Source organism: Oncorhynchus mykiss, chromosome 5 (genome assembly GCF_057628025.1).
Source record: "Oncorhynchus mykiss isolate SJ-2025 chromosome 5, ASM5762802v1, whole genome shotgun sequence".
Classification (NCBI taxonomy): Eukaryota; Metazoa; Chordata; class Actinopteri; order Salmoniformes; family Salmonidae; genus Oncorhynchus; species Oncorhynchus mykiss.
Window position 1 is genome coordinate 32,298,462 of NC_143026.1, and position 23,343 is coordinate 32,321,804.

The 23,343-nt window shown below is 43.0% G+C and overlaps 1 protein-coding gene across 1 annotated transcript in view; it reads right to left on the reverse strand.

The window, feature by feature from the left end:
- LOC110523605 (BMP/retinoic acid-inducible neural-specific protein 1-like) overlaps positions 1-21,787 on the reverse strand; it is a 162,488-nt gene extending 140,701 nt beyond the window's left edge. Inside the window, exon 1 of the mRNA XM_021602462.3 lies at positions 21,263-21,787. The gene's annotated coding sequence lies outside the window, so the exon portion shown is untranslated. The remainder of the gene's footprint in view (positions 1-21,262) is intronic.
- Between the last annotated feature and the right edge of the window lie 1,556 nt (positions 21,788-23,343).

Consider the following 23,343-nt stretch of genomic DNA (forward strand, 5'->3'; position numbering starts at 1 on the left):
GTTGTTATGATCACACCACGTCTCGTTAATCATAACGCATATAACGCATGTATTAAAACCTAATATTTCCTGGGGTAACAATGTAAGAAATAACACATAAAAAACTAAATACTGCATAGTTTCCTAGGAATACGAAGCGAGGCGGCCATCTCTGTCGGCACTGGATTTTATTTAATTTAAAAAAAACAATTTTGTATTGGGCCTATAGCTTCGCCACAAACCACACACCTTGCTACAGTACAGTACTGTTTTTAATAGGTTAATGTTGCACAGACTTATATTTTGCAAGTAATCTTGTCTTGCATTTTGACACAGAAAGTGATCTTGACTCAGAAAAGGTTGGGGACCACTGCTCAAGAGGGTTTAATTAGGACACATCTGAAGGGGGCACGTGCCACTGTGGCCCCTATGGACATGATGCCTCTGACTGTAATGAACAGTGTCCTGTCGAGAGACATGTTCTATACCAGGCGAAATTGAGCATCATCAGCTCATTGTTATGAATGTATCCAAATCAATGTCACTAGAAAACAGCTTAATAAACAAATGCAATTGCAGCTACTTTGCTGTTATTTTGTCTGCAATGTTTGACACGACTGTGTTAGCAGTAGTTGGCTAGCTACTGTAGCAAGCAAAGGGATAAGAACGTTGCCAGCCAGCAATGAACGACTGGGTCTTGTCCATATACTGTATATAGAACAAAAAGAATGAACAACTGGGTTGCGTCTCTGGCAACGAGCTAACAACTAGGTTTGGTGGGAGAATGAAAAAGTATGAATTTACTTAGAAATATAAAAATACCAATGCAAATATGTAACTTCTACAGGTAAATGTGTGCTTTAGTATTGTTTTATTTAGCAACTGTGGTAAAAGCGGAATAAACACCTCTGTTCTGTACATTTCCTTGCAACTATTTCAAAGATATTGTACAGAACATATGCGTTTATCCCTTACTGACTGTATATTGGATATTAGGTTTTGTAATTATGCCATTATCATTTCTAATTCTGACAGAACCAAACAATTATTATACTGGTATTACAGACAGCATGATGTAATGTACTGTATATGACCCCCAAAATAGGGCAAAGCATGCACGAACACACTATTCATCGTGTCCACCAAGCCTTTGTCAGCTGGATACAGTATTTCTCTCTTTCCCTCCCTCAGACAGACAAAAGTGAGACAGCAGGACAGATGAAGGCAACAGGATTTGAACAGGCCCTGTAAGTGTCAGCCAAATCACCCCTGTTTGTTTCTGCCTACTGAGATCAAAGGCTGCACAGATGCCATGACAGAGCAGCCAGAGACCCTGGCACAGCCACCAAGTCACCGCCACACAGACCCCCGGCATTAGGGATGAACACACAAACAGACACGCATGCACGAACACACAAAAACACACACACGCACAGATGGACTCACTCTTGTCACTCACAACTACACCAAACTCCTTTCAGGCACACGTATAGCACTTTACAATCCCTTACAATTCTGATTTTAACCACCCCTAATAGACTAGATGCTGACCCTAGCCACCCCTAGCGATAGACTCATCAGGCCAGTCACATGCATGCTTTTGCTATTTTACTGGATGAGACTGGTGCAGTTCTGATTGCTGGCCCAGGGGTATTGAGACAGCATTCAGACCAGCAGCACTCTTTTGCTCTCTGAGTGCACACCACTCTAACTGCCATGCTGGTATCCAAACATACAGTACTCTACGGCCTCTGAAATTGCTCAGATCTGGGTTGTCTGGCATGTAGGAGTTGTGTGGATAATTCCTTCCCTTACCAGTTTGTTTCTCCCATCTCTCTTGTTATTGTGGCCCGGAGCTTCCTCATACCACCTGGGGTATATAGCATCACTGTCTGTCTGAGCTGCAGTACACTAACCCCTGTGGAGGATTCATCTACATCCAAATGGACTAAAGATGATAGGAAATTGTACCAGACGAGCTTCAGCCCGCATTGCAAAACCCACCCCACAAAAATTGGGTTGAGATCACATCATATCTCTGAAACCAAGGGGAGGATTTGCACCATAATTATCCATCTTTACAGACTAGACCGCTTGTAATTTGAGAATAAAGAGTGTAGCTTGATTTCATGACAGGCAAGCTAGGCAGTTTTAGTTGCATGCAGGCAACGTTCTTATGGACAGACACCTCCCGGAGGCGATTCAACATCAGATGTTTTATCCCTCTCTCTCTTTCTCCATCCATCCGCGGTCTGGTTGTCTCCTGTTGTGTAAGAAGAACCACACTGTTTGCAAATCTCCCTCAATTTTCACATGGTGGCCTCAGGGTGTCTGGAATATGTATTTTGAATGTTGATGTGATGTGTTTACTGAGGCAGAGCGAGGGAAAGTGAGAGAGGGAGGGAGAGAGAGGTAGAGGGAGAGGTCACGTGAGTCCCTGAATAACCGGGTAAAGAGAGGAGGAAGTCTGCCTCAGCAAATAACTGAGAAACAATAAAGGAGCGTTGTTTGTACGAGCCCCCTTTAAACGGTAATTTTCCCACAGCAACTCCCGCATCCACCCGACCCTCCTGGCTCATTGAGGAAATCATTCTCCATGCGTGTCTAGTAGCCTCCAACCACCCACTGATCGATGCCTTCCTCAATCTCTTTGTTCCACAAAGTTCACAGAAACTGGAGGCTTGTCCCGCATTTGTATTCTGGATCCCAGGGAGGTAGGGAGAACAGGGGAGAATGAAGCCTGCTGCTTTGTGGCCGCTTATCTAACAGACATGGGGCAGGGTGGACCAGTCTCTAGGGGGGTTCAAGTATATTCAATCCATCCTGTGCTTTATCCAGACATAGGTTATGACATCAGTTCAAGGCAGCCTTGATGCTAAGCTCCCTGTTGCCAGATCTATTTTTGACAGGCACAGACGTGGTCTGCTCTGCACTGCTGTCAGGGATCCTGTTTTAGAATGCATTTGGTCAAAGTGGTTTGAGGTAACACAAGCAGTAATGTAACATAAGCTATGGATGGATGTCATTCCAACATGGCAGGTTTGACTCCTCTGGGAATATGTTACCTTATGTATTAATGCATTTGAGGGGGACAGAGTGTTGGAATGGAGTGATGGTGGAGAGTGATGGAGAGGAAGGGAGAAAAAGAGCGGGAGGGTTTTGCCAATACAGGGAGATTTCAGAATAATGAGAATTATTATAATCCAGCCTGCAGCGATGTCTGGACAGGCGTGGTAATGGCCTGCCACTTGCAATTGCAGGGAAGTAACAGAAATGGGGCGAACAGGCTAACTCCATTGGATTTGTCCCTTCCTCACTTCCCTCCTTTTGTTGCTTTATTTAGGACTGCAGTGGCACTCTGACCTACAGAAGGCATGGCTCAGCTGGCCCTCCCCTCAATAATTAAATGCCTGGGTCGTTTGCAACCAATCAACTCATTCCCGGCATCAATGGCCGATTTTAAAAACAAACTAATTCACTAATGGTCTGAGTTATTGTTCCAATTTACCTGGCTGCTGAACTATTGTCGTCCAGTCTATTCCAGGAGGGGATGGATCAATGGGGGCCGACGAGAGGGCGGCGGGCAGACGGGGCAGTGGACGGGGATGCCGGGCGGGTGAGTTTTATGCATCCTTCTAAAGCTAAACTGGCTCTGTAAAGCCAAGTAATTAACAAGGTCTGAAGCATGCGGAAGGAAGACCAATAGCTTGGCTGGTCAAGGTGTCGCAGTATATGATCCAGATAAATTAGCTACAGTGGCTACCCTAACCAGAAATTAAATTAAACAAAATATAATTCACTATTATTGTAGAAAATTATAAGGCAACGGTTTCATTATTTTTCATTAGATTTCATGACTACAGTCAATCTATCCAACTTGACTATTCCATTTTCTCCATGAATGGGAGGTCTAGCTGAATCAATTATTCCACAGTTTGATAAACTGTCACACATGTATGGATTTCAATATTTTCTGTGATTGTCTTTCTCTCTTATCAAAGAAAACAAGTGAGAAAAAAAAACATTTTAAAAGGACAAAAATGACAAAAATAACACTGTCCCGGCATCCTAATGAAGCAAGGGCACCATAGTAGATAGGCTAATCATTCATGTCCTGTCTCTGTCAGCAAAACACAGACTACAGTAAGCTACAGTACTTTCAATTTCACATTAGCTGTTGTTTGTCCCTCACTGCCGTGAAGTAGTGACTGAATTGGGGAGAACAAATTCTCATTCCGTGAGGAGAAGTCCATGATGCTAGCTGTCGAACAAAATTACCTTGGTAGTGCAAGCATAGCAGAATCATTCTGATTTCTCGGTAAGCGCTAGACACTTCTACCACGTCTCTGAAAAGCTAGCAAAGGCAGGCTATGGAATTTCGCATCTGTCACTAAATCTACCACCGCAGGTGTGTGTGTTATAGATGAAGATTAATCAGTTGTCAAACTGCAAATTGGCTTTCAAGCGCTCTAGCTAATTTGCTCTGTGGTCTGCTGATGAGAATTCTCTTCCGCTGCTTTCCCCTCGTTCAAACTGTATGTCCCCACTTGTTAGACATTTTTTCCGCTACACCTATCATTTAAAAGTAGAGGAGAAAAAAAAGAAGACGAGTGCTGCTTCAACCCTAATAGGTATTTCATGCAGCTAGCCTGTTGTAATGCTCCAATGAAATTATGTAAGATGAAAGGTGGAAGCACTGAAGCCCCACTTTCATTCCCTGAGCTGGTCACACTCCATGTGTACCCAGAGGACCCCTGACATGAATCAGACCCCGAACTGGGCTGTGGAGAAAATGTAAATGACATTACTCCCCGCTTACGGTTCTTCTGTGCTCACACATGTAAATGTCAAGTGATGTTATCATGACTGGCCTTTTCTACCATCTCAAACAAAAATGAGTGTGACAATGGAAGCACCAGATACTGGGAAAAACATTAGTGTGTGTCTCTGAGGAAGTGTGTTGGAGGAATGCATGCGTGTTTCTTGTCTCGGGGTGTAGGAAGTGTCAGTCTGTGTGTGTGTGTGTGTGTGTGTGTGTGTGTGTGTGTGTGTGTGTGTGTGTGTGTGTGTGTGTGTGTATTTCTCTCAAAGTGTGTGAAGTATATTTGTGTGTTGTAAACCATTGCTTGTACAACAACAAAACAAGCTACACATACACAGTGAGTCTGAGCCGCAGCGCTGTTGATAATTCTCTAATTACCTGTGGAATTAAACAGTGGCGCATGCCTCCTGCTACCCCCTACTGTGACAGATCCATCATAATTGTGTGTATCTGTACAAGAGCATTTAAATCTTCCCATCGGTGCTGGATTGGGCTGGAGGGGGTGACGCAATGTTGTTGTCAGGCAGCTGAGAATCGCAAGGCTCAAATTGAACCACAGGGACAGCTTTTTATCTCAGAGAAATATGTGTGGAAATTTTCTCACTTCATCAGAGTGGAAAGATGGATGACTCGCCTCGCTCTATTTCAGTATCAGAGGCAGGAGTGTGCTGAGGATAAAAAAACATTGGTGTTGTCCTCCTCATCCCTGTCACACACTGGGACCATTCACAAGGTGATGCTCAAAGAGAAGCGAGCCAGCCATTGACCTTCATACCTCAGCAAACCCTATGGAAATTTGCCACACATTACATTTTCCATACAACGCCCTGAAATAATAAATAAACTGTTGTTGCCAGCACATCCTCGTTCGCGCAACGCCTAACGCTAACCTTTCGCTTATGAGTTTCCAAAGGAGGGCTTGTTTGCAGTCAGTTCTTGTTTTCCTGTCTCTCCTGACAAAAATATGGAACAGCTGCTCCCCTCTTCAGGGACCGGACCCCTGGTGCTATGCGGAGCGAGGTTCCGTCCCTGCTGCAGTGCGTTATTTCCGTCTGGGCCTCCAATCCGCTCTCCCCCTCAGCCCACCTCCGTCCCAGTAGCATGCCTGAATTTACTGACCTAATTTCCATCCCCAGTACAATGTTTATCCCCATTTCACTTCTTGACACATACTGTACAGTGCCTCCCGAGCTATCTGGAAGGAGACTCTCTCTACTCCGGGCTGCTATTCAACCGTCGCCTCACTCTGAGGAGACCAGTATTAGTAGTTTTAAAGGGGATGATCAATGGTTCCATTGTTCTTAATTCAATGTCATAAATTGGTGAAATGGAGGGAAAGCAGAGGGAGCATAGAGGGTGCTACCCATATATCAGAAGGAATCCACTGAGGCACTAGCAGATTGGGGGGGGAGAAGCCTCACACTCCCATCTCAATTCCTCCTTCATGAAACAGCTCAGCAGCACCCAAAGCCTGCCACACATCTGAGCTAGCAGATGCAGGAATATCAATATTGCGAAGTTGTTTTTTTTCAGTTCCAAAGCTGAGGCCCCCTCCCCGCTGAATGATCAATATTGAGTGAGGTCCGACATCAATCATAGTTTTAATTCTGGTACTTTAGTGTATGATTATGTTATAGGAAACTGAGCATGTTTGATGGAGTATGTATATATCTGAGGACACACGTAAACAGACAGACATACTGTACTTAAACACATACACACCAACACGAGTTTGAAACTACAGTACATCTCTGTTTCTCTTTGTGTAGTTGAAAAGAGGTTGGGTGGTTGTTTTAATGACGGTCTTCACAGTCTCAGCTGTTTACTATCTTCTAGCCACCAGTAGAATTGGCCGCCTCTGCCTGATAGACCTGGATGCATTTCAGTGCAGTGATTACCCTAGTGTCAAGGGCTCCCTTGGCAATGATAATCATCCCTGACTCGAATGGGGACGAAAATAATTATAATTTGGACAGGAACTATTGAGACAGTTTGGCACTGTCTCACAACAGATGCAAACAGGAGCTGCCAATGAATTAAAACAGAAAAAAATATTAGTATGGGATCTCTCTGTTCTGATGATGTCAAGGCCTCCAATGATACAGTCATAAACAGAAGCGCCACGGCAGCTGTAACTAGACGATTGCCTCTACAAACAAATGGAGGTCACGACTTTGCCTTGCTGTTTTCCCATGATTATTAAACGCTGTATTTTTGCACTGAGGTGGGAAAGGTTTGACATTGTGTGTTTGATAGAATTCATGGGAGTTCTGTAACTGCCACCCAAGGCTTTTTAGATGGTGTTAAGCGGTAGAAAGCAGTTGGAAAGTGGTTTGAATGTGTTCAGACATGGAAGCAGAGCAAATAAGTAGTACTTTGCTCTATCCATGGCGATAGCTTAGTGAGGAGAGGTAGTGAAAGGTGGTGTTAGTGGTGAAGATATGTGCTATATGGCTCTTTTTAAATGTGTGCACATACACAAACAGACACACTTCAAACACACACACAGACACACACACATGCACACATACACACACACGCACACACACTCCATATGCAGAGGCATCCAGGGTAGAGGTTTCAGGGCTGATATGACTAAAAGGATTGTGCATTTCTGCTGAGGGAATATCTATATTTTCTCTTCTTCCTTCCCTGGTTCACGGTGGAAGGTTATCATCGGTAAAAATATGCCCTTAATATTGGTTCTACCACCCAAATTTGACCAACCCCTATTTTAAGCTTGAAAATAGAGTGCTCTTGACCCGTTGCCTTTGAATTCCCTCTGCCGCTCATCTTCCCCTGAGTTGTCCTCTTTCTGAAGCTCCCAGTTCATACCCACGGGGCTAATGTGTTCATTTACCATGCCAAGGCAATATTTCAATATGTAAGTAAACATATCGTAGTGCTGTCCATGTGTATTATATCCCTACACAGTGAGATTCATCTACCAACACAAGTGCTGATCGAATCTATGGTCCATGTCACTGAAAGGAGATGTCGTCTACTCTAAATAATTCAAGGACCAGATTTTCCAACTTGCTCTCAGTGCCATAACGGAACTGGGTGATGTTGTAAGCCCTCTGTGAATGTAGGTTCTTCCATAACCAGAGCCGGTGTTAGTTTCTCTCTATTGAGGAAGGAGTCTGTATTCATGCAGATCACCCCTCATATCCCTAGAGACCAGTGGTTATGAAAATTATGGATCGAATCAAACAAAAAGAGGACTACTACAAAAAGCAAAATAACTGGTCAGAAAAATCAATCATACAATGAGTGGGTCTAATCCTGGATGCTGATTGGTTAAAACCACATTCCAGCCAGTGTCTATTCTACAAGTTACCACCGGCTAACTCTATGCCGTTGAAATGCCTATTTATTTAATCTGTTCCATCTCACTGTGCAATCCACTGTCTCATCAGCCCAGCCAGACAATTTATAAACTTGATCTCCACTATAAAAAGCATCTAGACATTATCTCCCATTTCTTTTCAACTAAAAATTGGTTTTCAATAGCGGAGATTTGTATAAACCTTGCTGTCTATCTCTCTGAAATATGCAATATTGTTTCAGTATTGAAATTCGATCTCCAGGGCCTCCCGAGTAGCGCAATGTTCTAAGGCATTTTCACTACAGACCCTGGTTCATTCCTGAGCTGTGCCGTGGCTGGGAGTCACATAGGGTGGCACACAATTGGCCCAGCACTGTCCGGTTTAAGGGAGAGTTTGGCCGGGGGGGCTTTACTTTGTTCATCGCGCTCTAGCGACTCCTTAAGACAGGGGTGTCAAAGTCAAATGGACGGAGGGCCAAATAAAAAAATCAGCTACAAGACGAGGGCCGGACTGTTCGAATGTTCATTGAAAAATTTTTAAATGACGCATATAGTCTAGTGAACCTAATTGAACCTACTGAAAACCTAACAAATATATTACAATATGATCAGATAAATAAAGCAATATTTTCTTATGGCTCTGTCAGTAATCTTTAATTTTCAACAGACACAAAAGACAAATTTCCTTTATATAAATATCCCCATAACATGAACATTAAATGAAAGAAACCGGTATTCAAGGCACCATCAGTAGACTATATTTTCTATTTTAGCAAAAGTGGGCTAAATTTACTTCAAAGAAAAAACAATAATAGCAATTTTCTATCATCCACTCAACTGAAATATTTTTAAAATATAATTGGATTGAAATACAAAAAAATAAAGTGCAAAAATCTATTAATCAAAAACAACACTTTGTTTAAGGAGAAGTAACATGCAGTGAAAACAAATATTAAATTTTAACTTTTAAACTTGAACTGAGTAAAAACTCTAAATATGTGATTGCACAGTAATGTTCACTTGTTTGAGGTTGAGGGTGATACTTGGTGGTGTCCCATCTTTTCCACAAGTTCATCAATGTTCGGGGTAAGGCTCTGAGCTGAAGAAATCCTCAGAATTGAGTGGAGGTGTTCAGCAGTAAGTCGACTTCTGTGTGATGTTTTGTTCAGGTTCATCAAAGAAAACAGTTGTTCACACAGGTATGTGCTGCCAAACATAGACAACGTTTGAGCAGCCTGGATGCGCAGCTGGGGCATTGTGCCGGGGAGGAAACGGGCGAACTCCGCAGCACCCACTGCCGCATATTTTGCCCTCAGTGCATCATTGCATTGGAGGTCAATCAACTCCATTTGGAGGTTTGGTGGTGAGCTTTCCACGTCAACAGCAAATGGGTTACCGAGCAGTTCCAACCTGCTTTTTTGTGCTTCAAAGTCAGCAAATCGGCGTCGAAAGTCAGCGGCAAGCATACCTATTTTATCAGCCAACTGTGTGCTCGGGAACGCACTGGTAGAGAGCTTCTCTTTCATGGTCTGGCAGCTGGGAAAGTGGCTCAAATTTTCTTTCCGCATCTGCGTCTCCCACAGAGTCAGTTTGGTTTTAAATGCCTTCACTGTACTGTACATATCAGAGATGACACGATCCCGACCCTGCAGCTGCAAGTTTATTGCATTCAGATGACTCGTAATGTCACACAGAAAAGCCATTTCACACAGAAACATTTCGTCTCGGAGTTGTGTTGTGTCTTTCCCTTTGCTGTCCAAGAACAGACAAATCTCCTCACGAAGCTCGAAACATCTTTGAAGCACCTTTCCCTGGCTTAGCCATCGCACCTCTGTGTGATAAGGCAAATCACCATGCTCCGTTTCTAACTCCGTCAGAAATGCCTTGAACTGGCGGTGATTCAAACCTTTGGCTCTGATAAAGTTAACTGTGCGCGTGATGATGCTCATTACATGCTCCATTTTCAAGGCTTTACCGCACAACGCTTCCTGGTGTATGATACAATGATAAGCTGTCAGCTCACCTGTCGCGTTTTCCTCTTGCATCTTTTCCCGTATCTTCGCCACCAGTCCGCTCCTGTGTCCACACATCGCAGGTGCTCCGTCGGTTGTCAAACCCACGAGTTTTTCCCAAGGCAGCTCCATCTCATTTACACATCTTGACACCTCTTCATACAAATCATGCCCCATAGTTGTGCCATGCATAGGACGTAAAGCCAAAAACTCCTCTGTCACGCTTAGGTTGGAGTCCACTCCGCGGATGAAAATTGACAACTGGGCAATGTCAGAAATGTCGGTGCTCTCATCCACAGCCAAGGAATATGCAATAAAATCTTTTCCCTTTTTCACAAGCTGCTCTTTTAGATTGATGGACAACTGGTCTACTCTCTCGGCAATGGTGTTTCTGCTCAGACTCACATTTAAAAAGAGTTGCCTTTTTTCTGGGCAAACTTCGTCACAAACTTTAATCATGCAGTTTTTGATGAAATCCCCCTCCGTAAATGGCCGGGCTGATTTAGCGATCTCTTCTGCCAAAATAAAACTGGCCTTTTGTAGCCTTTGTTCCATGTCCATATTCTTGTTTTTGTCCGCGTGTTTCGTTTCATAATGTCGTCTCAGATTATACTCTTTCAGTACCGCCACACTTTCTCCACACAGAAGACACACAGGTTTTCCAGCTACCTTCGTGAACATATACTCCGACTCCCACCTTGTTTGAAACCCCCGGTTCTCAGTATCCACCTTCCGTTTTGCCATTTTTGATGGGTATCTGAAAGTTAATTTTACTGTGATGCTGACGACTGCTGTGCCAATAAATATTGAAATGAAGCAGCCTACTGCTCGGTGCGTCACCTTTGCATTGTGGGAAATGTAGTATTGGTGCGTGTAAAAGATCTGCGGGCTGCCGGCTTGCTGCGGGCCGGTTCTAATAATAAATCAAGATCATCCCAGGGGCCGTAAAAAACCTTCTTGCGGGCCGGATGTGGCCCGCGGGCCTTGACTCTGACATATGTGCCTTAAGACAAGCCGGGTGCCTGCAGGCTGACCTCAGTCCCCAGTTGAACAGTGTTTCCTCCGACACATTGGTGCGGCTGGCTTCCGGGTTAAGTTGGCGGGTGTTAAAGAGCGCAGTTAGACGGGTCATGTTTCAGAGGACGCATGACTCCACCTTCACCTCTCCCAAGCCCATTGGGGAGTTGCAGCGATGAGACAAGATCGAAAAAGTGGGGTGAAATAAAACAAAAATAAATATTTTATTGCCAGTATGGTATTTAGAACGAATGACTGGGCCGTATCCATAGATACAGAACAAAAAGACTTACCGACTGGGTCGCATCCATAGATACAGAACAAAAAGACTGAATGACTGGGTTGCATCCATAGAAACAGAACAAAAAGACTTAACGACTGGGTCGCATCCAGAGATACAGAACAAAAAGACTGAATGACTGGGTTGCATCCATAGATACAGAACAAAAAGACTTCACGACTGGATCGCATCCATAGCTACAGAACAAAAAGACTTAACGACTAGATTGCATCTCTTGCAACCGAACCAATAGAACGAACGATCAGCCGGCTCGGGTAGTAACCCTAGATTTGCTACCCAGGTGGTAAGGGTAGGCAACAACATGTCTGCCACGCTAATCCTCAATACTGTGGCCCCTCGGGTGTGTACATAGTCCCCTCGTGTACTCCTTGTTCACCCACGACTGTGTGGCGAAACCGACTCCAACACCATCATTAAGTTTGCTACTGACACAATGGTGGTAGGCCTGATCACCGACAACGATGAGACAGCCTATAGGGAGGAGGTCACGCCAGGACAACAACCTGTCCCTCAATGTGAGCGAGACAAAAGAGCTGATCGTGGACTACAGGAAAAGGCGGGCCGAACAGGCCACCATTAACATCGATGGGGCTGTAGTGGATCACTAACGAACTATCACTAACGAACTATCATGGTCTTAACACACCAAGACAGTTGTGAAGAGGGCACGACAACACCTTTTCCCCCTCAGGAGACTGAAAAGATTTGGCATGGCTCCCCAGATCCTCAAAAAGTTATACAGCTGCTCCACCGAAAGCACCCTGTCCGGTTGCATGACCGCCTGGTATGACAACTGCCCGGCATCTGTAAGGCGCTACAGAGCAGCAACATTACTCACTGGGGCCAAGCTTCCTGCCATTGAGGACCTATAGACCAGGCGGTGCCAGAGGAAAGCCCAAAAAATTGTCAGAGACTCCAGTTACCCAAGTCATAGACTGTTTTCTCTGCTACTGCATGGCAAGCGGTACCGGAAAACCAAGTCTAGGACCAAAAGGCTCATTAACAGCTTCCACCCACAAGCCATAAGACTGCTGAACAATGAATTAAATAGCCACCGGACTATTTACATTGAGATACCCCCATCGCTCAATTTGTTTTGTACACTGCTGCTACTCTATGTTTATTATTTATGCATAGTCACTTCACCCCTACCTCCATGTACAAATTAGCTGTACCCCCACACACTGACTCAGTATCGCCTGTATATAGCCTCGTAATTGGTATTTTATTATGTTGCTTTTCATTATTTTTACTTTAGTAAAATAACTCTTTCTTGACCTGCACTGTTGGTTAAGGGGTTGTAAGTAAGCATTTCACAGTAAGGTCTACACTTGGTGTATTCGGCGCATGTGACAAATAAAGTTTGATTTGAAAGAGTAACCATAAATGAATCAAAAGAAAGTTTTTAATGACAATATGTAAATCATTATTTGAACATGTTGGTAACTGTTGTATAAAAGTGATAATGCCCTCGAAGCCGATGTTTGGAGCCTAACCACACCTACGCTAATATATCCTCCAAACACAAATATCACTTAAATATCACAGCACTCACATTTTTGATGTGTTCCGTTCAAAAGTTATCAAAACACAACCCTTCTTTTTGCAGGAGAGACAGTTCAGTATGGCTTCCATTGCACATTTTTCTGCTCACTATAGTGACTTCTACACGCCATGGACTATGCTCTGCCCTACATTGTTGATGTGCTGACTGTGCGTAAAGCCTGAAGAGGATACTGTACCTGCTTCAGCTAGCTTTACCAACACTGGCCTCTCCATCATTAAAACTAACAGCACTACCTCCATCAGCAGGACAACACACTCTGTGGTGATGTGTGTGTGTGTGCATGTGTGTGTGTGTGTGTCTGCATGTGTTTATGTCTATGTGTCTGTGTGTACATTTGTGTGTACATGTCTGACAGAGTATTTGATTCCTGCCTATTTGAGTATGTGTTTGTCCCTACATGCCCCCTACATGTCTCTGTGGATCAAATGAGCATCACTCCTTGCTTGTCAAAAACAGCAGCAGCTCATACTGTACATGTCAGTGGTGGTATGTGTGCAGTCAGTTTCCTGCAAAACATGGTACAGTACTGCATAACACAGTGGTATTCAAAGTCGGGTCATGACCCCTAGTGGGGTGTAATCGCAGTGGAATTGCAGCCAAATAAAATACAAATTAAAAAAACGATTGAGTACAGATTATTGTATGGGACAATAATCAACGTTTTGAAAAATATAATTTGAAAAATAAAATGTAAGTGAGTAAATGCATTTATTGCTTCTCTTAATTGTTATAAGATAGATGAAAACATTTACCTACGTTAAGGTTATGTCATTAGATATGTGTTGGGATCAGTAGAAATTCTGGCCCAGAATAATGGAGTCTGCAGAAATTTTGGCAAAAAATAAATGCTGTCTTTGCTGAAAAAGTTTGAATACCACTGGTGTAACACAACAACACCAACAGTGACCATAGGCCACCAATTAGTATGGGTCACATTATAAACCCCTGCACTGTTTGAAATAAATCAGTAACAAGCAATAGGCTGATTAAATCATACATGAGATATTGTGTGTGTCCGTAACTCCCTGTATCTCACTCTGTCAGCAGTTTGACAACATCAAACATGACTCATTTCCGTCTCAGTGCCTGGGACCCATGTGTGTTCTGGGGGTTTTTCATGAGGAAAGGCATCACGTAGTAACAAATAGGCCCACTGTGAACGACTGCATCACATTCATATTTCAAACGCACTGAGGCTTTGACGAACGTCTCGATTAATGATTGGAGGGATTTGTCTGTTGTGTAAAGTGTAAAGTAAGCGTAAATAAAAGCCAAATCTGGGAAACAACCGATAACACTGATTTCAATAATGCATGGGCAGTGTTCTGGTGGCTAGGGATTTCATGTGACTTCAAATTAGGGAACACTCGAATGTAGAAAACAGTTGATGGGAGTTCGGTTTCCCAAGCCTATGTCATTAAATCATCCTCCACTTGGGCACACAACGTATTACAAATCACAGTCCGTCTACTCAATCAACATTTGACCAATTTCTCTATGGCTCAAAATAGTTGCAACCTTTTCATCCATTGAAGTGAATAGGCATCGATTGAAATGGGCTAAGTTCAGATATGGACATGTCCATCAATGCAGTGCATGTAAAAGCTCTCAAATTAGAATTCAGCCTTGAGTCAATGCCAAACAAACAGAGAGAGTGGGGAGAGTGGGACGGAGGATTTGGAAAGTCTGGAACATGGTTCTATTTGGCCTGCAGCAACAGAGGACTATATGAGCTTCCACAGTAACAGACTTTTTTAATGATGCAAAAGGTACCACTGACAATGAGGTTGTTTCACTGAAGTCTATAAACTCAGTTGGCTGTTAGAAGCAGCCAAATGACTGGGTAGCATTGGCTTAGGATAAAACAAGACCTTAAAACTATTAATCGTCTGATATTATTGTATAAACTATCAATCACACTCAGGCGCAATATCATGGTCATCAACCATTGCTGATACTGTCATTACTAAGGTAACCAAGGTAGCCACATCACCAGAAGCACTCACCCTTACCACAGAGGGGCCATTTTCTGAACTCTAGAAATGGTCTCACGGTAGGAAAAGGAAATTACTTCACACTCCTAGAGCAAGATTTACCTTTCTTTTATATGAAGGGAAAAAAACCACACTGATGTATTCCCCTAGTTCACATTTCAAAGTCATTGCCTTGGAAATGTCTCCAGAGTTTATAAAGCAGTTTCCACAGTCTCCTGAACACCTCAACCTCTATCTCCCCTCTCCCCCCATCCTCCCCCTCACCATCACCCCAAGCTCACCAACAAGAATCATGGGAGAAGCCCCCTGCAATTAGCCTCATCTCTAATAGGCATGTTCTCCCCATTACGTGATCATGAGGTGACAGGACTTAAGAATGGCTACTGGCTTCCAGTGGCAGAGAAGGGAGACAGAGGAAATAGCACTCTATAATTACTGTTAAATCAAGCAGATTGCCTGCCTCCTGATCCTCTTTTTCCTCCTGCTCCTCCCTCTACACCTGGCCACAAGTCATTGTGAGGGGCCGGACAAGTGATGTCGAAACCGCCTGCACCAGGCAATTTCCCCCCACAGCTGATACTGCAGTTTAGTTGGGTAGATTCAGGACTGCCTGACTGACTTGTTTTTTTTGGCCCACAGTCCCTTCTTTCAAGTCTGGCTCTCTGTAAAAGGCTGAACTCTGAGCTGAACAATGGCACCAGATCAAGAGCTTATAGCCAATACCAAGGCAGCTGGGAAATCTGAACTTCTCAGTGGCAATAAAGAATTGATGAAGATACGCAATGGACATTTTACTGAAATGACTTCCTGAGTTACTTTAGTGTTGCAGGCAGTCAGTGGGGATGATGATGGTTTGGATGGTAAAGAAGTCAAATCTCATACCATTGCAGATGTTCCTAATGTTATATCTCAGTAACTTTCATATAGCTCATAACCATTCGTCATTGAGCCAAAGACATTCTCATGAATCACCAATACGTATTTTCACATTTCTAACTGGGTGAGTAGGCAAAGTCAGAACATTTAGAGTTTTAGGGAATGCCACGTAAGAGATGCTACCCCGTGGAAAATCTGAATCAACAACTTAAGTCATCGTAAATCCCTCCATTTCTACATAGTGGACAAATTACAACTTACCAGACATTAGGGCTTCAATTGGACATGGAAGCATATTGCGGGTGTAGCAGTTCGCTGCACCCACAATAACATCTGTTAAATATGTGTATGTGACCAATAGAATTTGATTTGACAGACCACCATCCTAAATTCACAACTCAGTTCATGGTAAGAATCTACCTTTATTAAAGAGAAAACATATCTTCAAACCAGATCTTTATTTGATCTCAAGGAAAAAACAAAGGGCCTGGCTGTTTTTTCTCCTTTCTCCTATTAGAAAACATGAAGGAGAAAGTGGGTTTAGACAACGGCGTTTCAAATGGGGGATTAGCATCAAGACAACGCTAATTCCCTAATTTGCCAGAGATGGGAGACAACCGACCAAGGCACAGAGAGAGAGAGAGAGAAAGAGAGAGAGAGAGAGCGAGAGAGAGAGAGAGAGAGAGAGAGAGAGAGAGAGAGAGAGAGAGAGAGAGGCACACATGGAATTTCTAACTGAGCTTATAATTTTTCTGGCAGCCAACTCCCACACTGTACTGCACTGACTGGGGACTGACTTGTACCAGTGGTGAGGATGAGCAGCCAGCTGGCTGGAAGGAACCCCCCTCCTCTCCAGGTTGCCATTGTTAATCCCAGCAGCCTCCGCAAGCTACGGTAAGAGGGCGCTCCAGCTGGTGAGTCCCACCATGGATGCCCAATATTACCCGTAGGGGAGTCTCTTCTCTCTCTTCTTTCCAGCCTGTCATGAGGTGAACAGGAGTCTAGAGTCCAATCCAACATGCAAGAAACCAAGGTACTGAGCTTCTGCTGCTCTGGGTTTTTCCTCATCATTCAGGGATCGTAATTATATAATTGTATGAATTATAGAGGTTAATTAAGCCCAAATGGCAGCCCAAATGGAGCCTTTGTTATTTATAGAGGTGTTATGTGGCTCAATGGATATCCAGGCAAAGCCATAGATAGATACTTTAAATTGCTTTAACTGTAAGGATTCTTAATGTCACTATGACTGGTGCCAAGCATGACGCATAGCCTAAATGCAAGAGTCATGATGATAACAATGTTTTATCTTAAAACAACGTTTTAGTCACATTATGCATATTGAGCAACAAGTGTCCTGTTAACGGGACACCGATCCATAAGAAGTTTTAATGTGAACATTGATACCTGCATGAATAGGGCCGCCCATCAACATACCAAGAGACAACAATTGCACATGGTTTTAGGAGTGGCAATGTGTTTGTGATTGGGAAGCCATAAAGTCTTCATTCATGTCTAATAGCTTTGACAGTGGTGGCATAAAACCAACCTGTTGATAGAATCAGGTCATCAGCAAAATCTCAAACACTAATCTATAGTTATACAACCTGTCTCTGTCCATCAGTGAGCCATTCAAATGCATACCAAGAACAACCCTTATTGCACGGTAGTCCTAGATTTGACCAAATTAATATTTGGATCTTGACAGCGAAACATTTAGCAATAAAATAGTAATAAATCCATTATTCTAAACACGTATGCTGCTGTCTAATATGTTGTCTAAACACAGAAAATGTAGGCTGTAAGATTTTTTTAATTCTACAAAACAAATATAAATCTGAGAAGACCAGAAACGGTAAACAATGTAGGCTAAGAGGCCGTAAGATTTCCTTTTCATTATTATATTTGAATTGCATTCTCTCTCCTGAGGCTAATACAGTTTATATTCAATAATGGCTACAGCAATATTACAGCCTAAAAGTAGGAAAATCAAATTAGCTTAATTTGCAAAACTGTTTAAGGTGCAACAAAGTTGCCAAATCCATTAATTGCATTCAACAATTAATTTTCTATCTAATCCATCAGAAGCTCAACGATAACTATCAAATTATAAAAGATGAGTAAAAAACAGTCCCAAACAAAATCTTGCACTAAATTGGATTGATTCAAGTCAAGGTTATCTTCACAAGTTTCTGCAGCCTACTATGTCTATCCACATAAACTTCTCTGGTCAATCAATGTCCCTCAGGCTATGTTCCTCACTCTCCATAAATAAATGCACATTTTCCTTGGTCTATCCTTTGGGTACATTTTGGGATTACATTTGTGAATTTATCTATATATTGATTTGATAATCCATAAACTGATCAGTATGTAGGTGGACATGCACCTGAGTCAACCTATTTTATACTGACCACACAATGGATTTTCTTAAGGTAAACATGTTTTTGGCCTGGTCTGGTCGATGACTAGGCTGACGACAGGTTTTGGCTGAAATTGATTTACTGTTTCATCTTTGTTGAATGTCAGTAAAGACTGTATGTATCTTGATTCAGGGTGAATCATTACGAGCTCTGTTTGTGTGCATTATAATAGAAATAGTCAAATAAATCTACATTTTACACATTGCCATACAACTCCATCCACTTGCAGGTTATAAAACATGTTGATATTTCACAACCACAAAGATGTTTTCTTCTACAGTGGTTCAAGATAATATGTCTGTTAATCTTCAAGTTCTCCACTAGTGTCTAACATAGACACGGTTCTCTCCCTGATGAAGGTGCATATACACTGAGTGTACAAAACATTATGAACACCTTGTCATGTCATGGACTGACCAGGTGAATCCAGGTGAAAGCAATGATCCCTTGTTGATGGCAATTGTTAAATACACTTCAATCAGTGTAGATGAAGGGGAGGAGACAGGTTAAAGAATGTTTTTAAGCTTTGAGACAATTTTGTTATCCAATAACACTGTGTGGTTTGAGGTAATAGTCAAACAATCCCACAATAACCTCATGTCAACTAACACATCCTGCCCCAGTGGAGAATTGCAGGCCAGGGATTTGGAATGAAGTTCACCATCTGTTTTGTGTTGCTCTGACATGGCATGATTTGACCCCTGTTGTTTTTCTTCCCATCAAAACAGGTTTTCTATTCCCCCTGGGAGGAAGCCTTCCGGGGCACTCCAGCTGGAACCAGCACCCACTGCTAGTCCTGCCAATAGTGAAGATGCTTGATGCCTCTTGGCAATCACTGTAAGACAGTTAGCTCTTCTAGCTCCAACACCGAGAGACCTTGTATTTGATATTCTTGTCCATACTCAAGGAGAATGGACCATTGCCTACCTCCCAGTTCATCTATTAAGGGAGACTGTGCTACTATGCTCTCAAATCCATTAGTGTGTGTGTGTGTGTGTGTGTGTGTGTGTGTGTGTGTGTGTGTGTGTGTGTGTGTGTGTGTGTGTGTGTGTGTATGTGTGTGTGTGTTTTTATGTGTGGGGGTGTTGTGCGCACCCTTGTGTGTAGTCCTTTTTTTGCCTTTGTGAATCATGGCAACATGAGGTTGCAATCAATCCATCATTGGAGTGCACAGCACGCGTCACAAAAACATTACACTGCAGCATGTACCCCCAGTCTTTGAATGGTTAGTCAACACAGGGTCACCAAGCATGGGACATAGCTGTAGCCTCAAGCTACTGCTGGCATTTTCTTTTTGGCATTTGTGATTGTGAGCTGTTTCTCTTTGAGAATAATGACATGTTGCCAGCATGTAGGCAATATAAAGGCCAACAGATTGAATTAGCCATTTGAAATAAAACAGCCTTTGTTTTGTGGCTCTAGAGGGGACTTGATGAGAGCTATGTCGATTGACAACTTACTTTCAACTGGCCTGTCACACATGTGGCCACATGTGGCCTGTCACAGGACAGGCCACATGGTAGCATGGATATGATGTCAATATTGATCTGAACAGAGGGCTGGACAGTATGTTACTGAGAATCACATGGCAATTTAAAGACATCTATTGATACATATATACTGTAAAGGGACAAAGTAAAAAAGTAATTCAAAGTATGAAACTTATTGAGAAGAAGCATAAGAAGAAGAACACAGTCATTAGTTGTTAAAATAATGTGCACACCAAAAGAGTAGTTGCATTTCTAATTTTGTATCCATCGACACCAGTCAATTATCCTGCCTGTAGCGGATTACTTGACACATGGCGCAAAAGAGCGCGAGCTCCCCCCGCAGTTAGTGAACAGTAGCGCACTCATACAACTTCCATTGAAGGAACGGAGGGAGAGGCAACTTTGGATCATTGGTGCTACCTCAAAAAATGACATTTCTTTCCTGATTAGAATTTCTCTGTTCTGTTTAATCGATATCAATTAGCCATTAACATCAGCATCATTGAATTATTGATTGAGCAGCTCTCCAACATAGCTATATCTGTGTTGAGAATGTAAAATGAGGCAAATCATATTGTCGCATATACCGGTATGCCATATTTGTACATATTTTTTACACACACACACACACACACACACACACACACACACACACACACACACACACACACACACACGACCTGTCCAATCTGTTTGACATTATTCACGGATAAGATCAAATAAGTGACACACAATTTCCCGCCTCGTAACAACAGAGAGACTGAGGCTAAACAGTAATGCATTTCACAATTGCAATACAGAATGGTCAATATACATGTCGTATGAAATATTGTAAGATGAACTGGGATGGACTCCCAGTGCACAATCAACGTTTGAGCTGCAAAGCGGGTGTTCTAGAACAAGATAGACAAGAATAGACAAGCATATTATGATGCTATGCCGTCGAACTTCATAGGGCCCTGGATTGAATCAGACGGGCCATTCATTGAGGCGAGGGGCAATGTGAAAGAAAGTGTGCGTGGACTGAAAACTGATTCTTAGTGGTCTCTCCCCCTCTCCAATCCGCTCTTTCATTCTCTCGACTTCCTCTGCAGCCTCCTCCCAATACATTGCCAACACTCCGTCTCCAGTCACTCATATGTTTAAAAGAAAATGCAACATATAGGTTCTAGTATCTAACGTTGTTCAGCTCCACAGTAATGGACATGTAGTAACTTTTACTTTAGATAAATAACACCGACGTAGTTTGGACACATGAAAACCCACATAGGCTACATATAAGACGCAATACCTGACAATGATAAAGCAGAAAAATGCTTCGTCCAAAAAGGACAGTATCCTGCTGATCATGCAACATCGCCATAACTGTCCAGAGGCTACAGCATAACCTCCAGCTACTGTAATAACGGGTATAGTATTTATAGAAAATAACATGAAACTTATCTAGGCTTACCTAAAACTGATTTACCCACTTGTTCGGAATCTGTGGTCCAATGTGCTTTAGTTTTCTGGCCGAAAACTTCTGCTGGAGCATATGTATCCAGTGTGCATGCTGGTAGCTCAATCTTAGATGTTGGATTGCGGATGAGATGGTGTTCCTTCTCATGCTCAAGAGAGAGAAATCCTTCGGCTCGGCGAGGTCGTATACATTGATACACGGAGAAACACAGTGACCAAATCGACCTGAGGGGAAATGGGGGAGCTTAACGGATCGGAAGAAATATCCCGATGTGTTCTAGCGAGGGTCTGGCTAGCTCGGATCCGTGAAAGCTGTACGCAGGTGGAGAGGTGGTAGGGTGGATGTCAATGAAGGTAGTCAGAGATGCACAGACTGAGCGAGTGCAGTGCAAAAGCAAGCGAAACCAGGGGGAGGTACTGAGAATACCGTTTTGTATTGTAGAGGACGGTAATGCCAGACAGTAAGGGGTGGGACTGGAACACATGAGGCAAAAGGGGGAGAGAGGGGGGAACGAAGGATGGAGGAGGAACGAGAGACCATGTCGTGACTTTCTGTGTTGATAAACAACAATTATAAAGGTTCAACTGTGTGTGTGTGACGAGCACTACACTACATTGTGCGCTTTTACATAATTGTGTGTCTACTTCAATGGAAACCTGATCAAATAAAACAGTCAGGAATAAAACCCATCTACGCAGGTCTCTCTCTCTCTCCCACACACATACAACACACACACACACACACGCACAATCTATCAAATGAGGAATAATAGCTGTACACTGTGCCCATTGAATGAATAACCAGTGACCTTGTGGGATTTGTTTGCACCCTGCAAGCAGAGAAACGCTGTGGAGGTGCTGTACAGTGTCCTCAAAATGCTCCAGAATGGAGGGCTATGCATTTTGTCTGTCCATGGTCCTGAAAACGTTCCAGAGAAGCGATTATTTTGACTTGTCACTGTCCATGGTCCTGAAAATGGTCAAAAGGCCTATGCAATGCAGTTGGCTTTCCAGTGTTTCAGAGCCTATGCATTTCGAATGGCATTTACAATGGCCTTTAGTTCGGCTTTGAGAAGTGCATGGTTCATATCATTCACAGGTGGATGACTCCACATAATTACTTTGATGGGGTTGATAGGATGACATACTGTACCTTGCTAGGAATTAAGATGACATACCTTGTTGGGAATTATCAAAAATGTGCACAACAGACAAGTTGTCATGGAAATATTGTCTTTGGAGTTGAAGCTCATATTTTCCCTTTGATATTAGGGGTTTATTCACCGTTGAAAACAACCAGAGCATCCATTGATCAGCGTTACATTTACCTCTAACGTGGCATATAGACCACCCACGACAGTGTCCTTAATGTTGTAGGAGCTCTGTACATGAATATCGACTGACATTTGCTTATGGTTTCAAACATAGTACATGCATACATGCATGCACTCAAGCACTAAACCACACACACACACACACACACACACACACACACACACACACACACACACACACACACACACACAACAAATAGTATTGCACACTCTACACTCAAAACTCAAACAACAACATCTATAGTTGCCTATGCCATATTTGTTATAGTTGGTTGCTGAAAATCTAATATTTGTTCTGCACTTTTGAGTTCATCATCTTTACGTCTCAGTAGTTTTGCCACTCACCAAACCCCAGGCCCATATCACCTAAATAGTTCTAACTTTAGCCAGGCAGAAATGATCCCATGCCCCCCTATTAGAAGTGAGGAGCTGACTTGTCCTGCCTGGAAAGCTGCTGGGGTGTTTGCCAGACTGACAACCTACTAATGGCAGATCTCTGAGGGTAGCAGGGAGACGTGTTGGAGATAATTCTCCATCTCCCGTGCTATTCCACACTGGCCATGGGCCTGTCATACAGCCTGGGCTCTCTGGCTGAGCTGTGAGAGAGAAGACAGATGTCCAAATACCCAGCAGCTCCATCCGTCATTATATTTCCATGATGATTTTCTCAATTCCTACAAGTAGAGGGCATGGGGATGGAGACAGATCAGTCATAGAGAAAGAGTGAGGAGAGAGAGAGAGA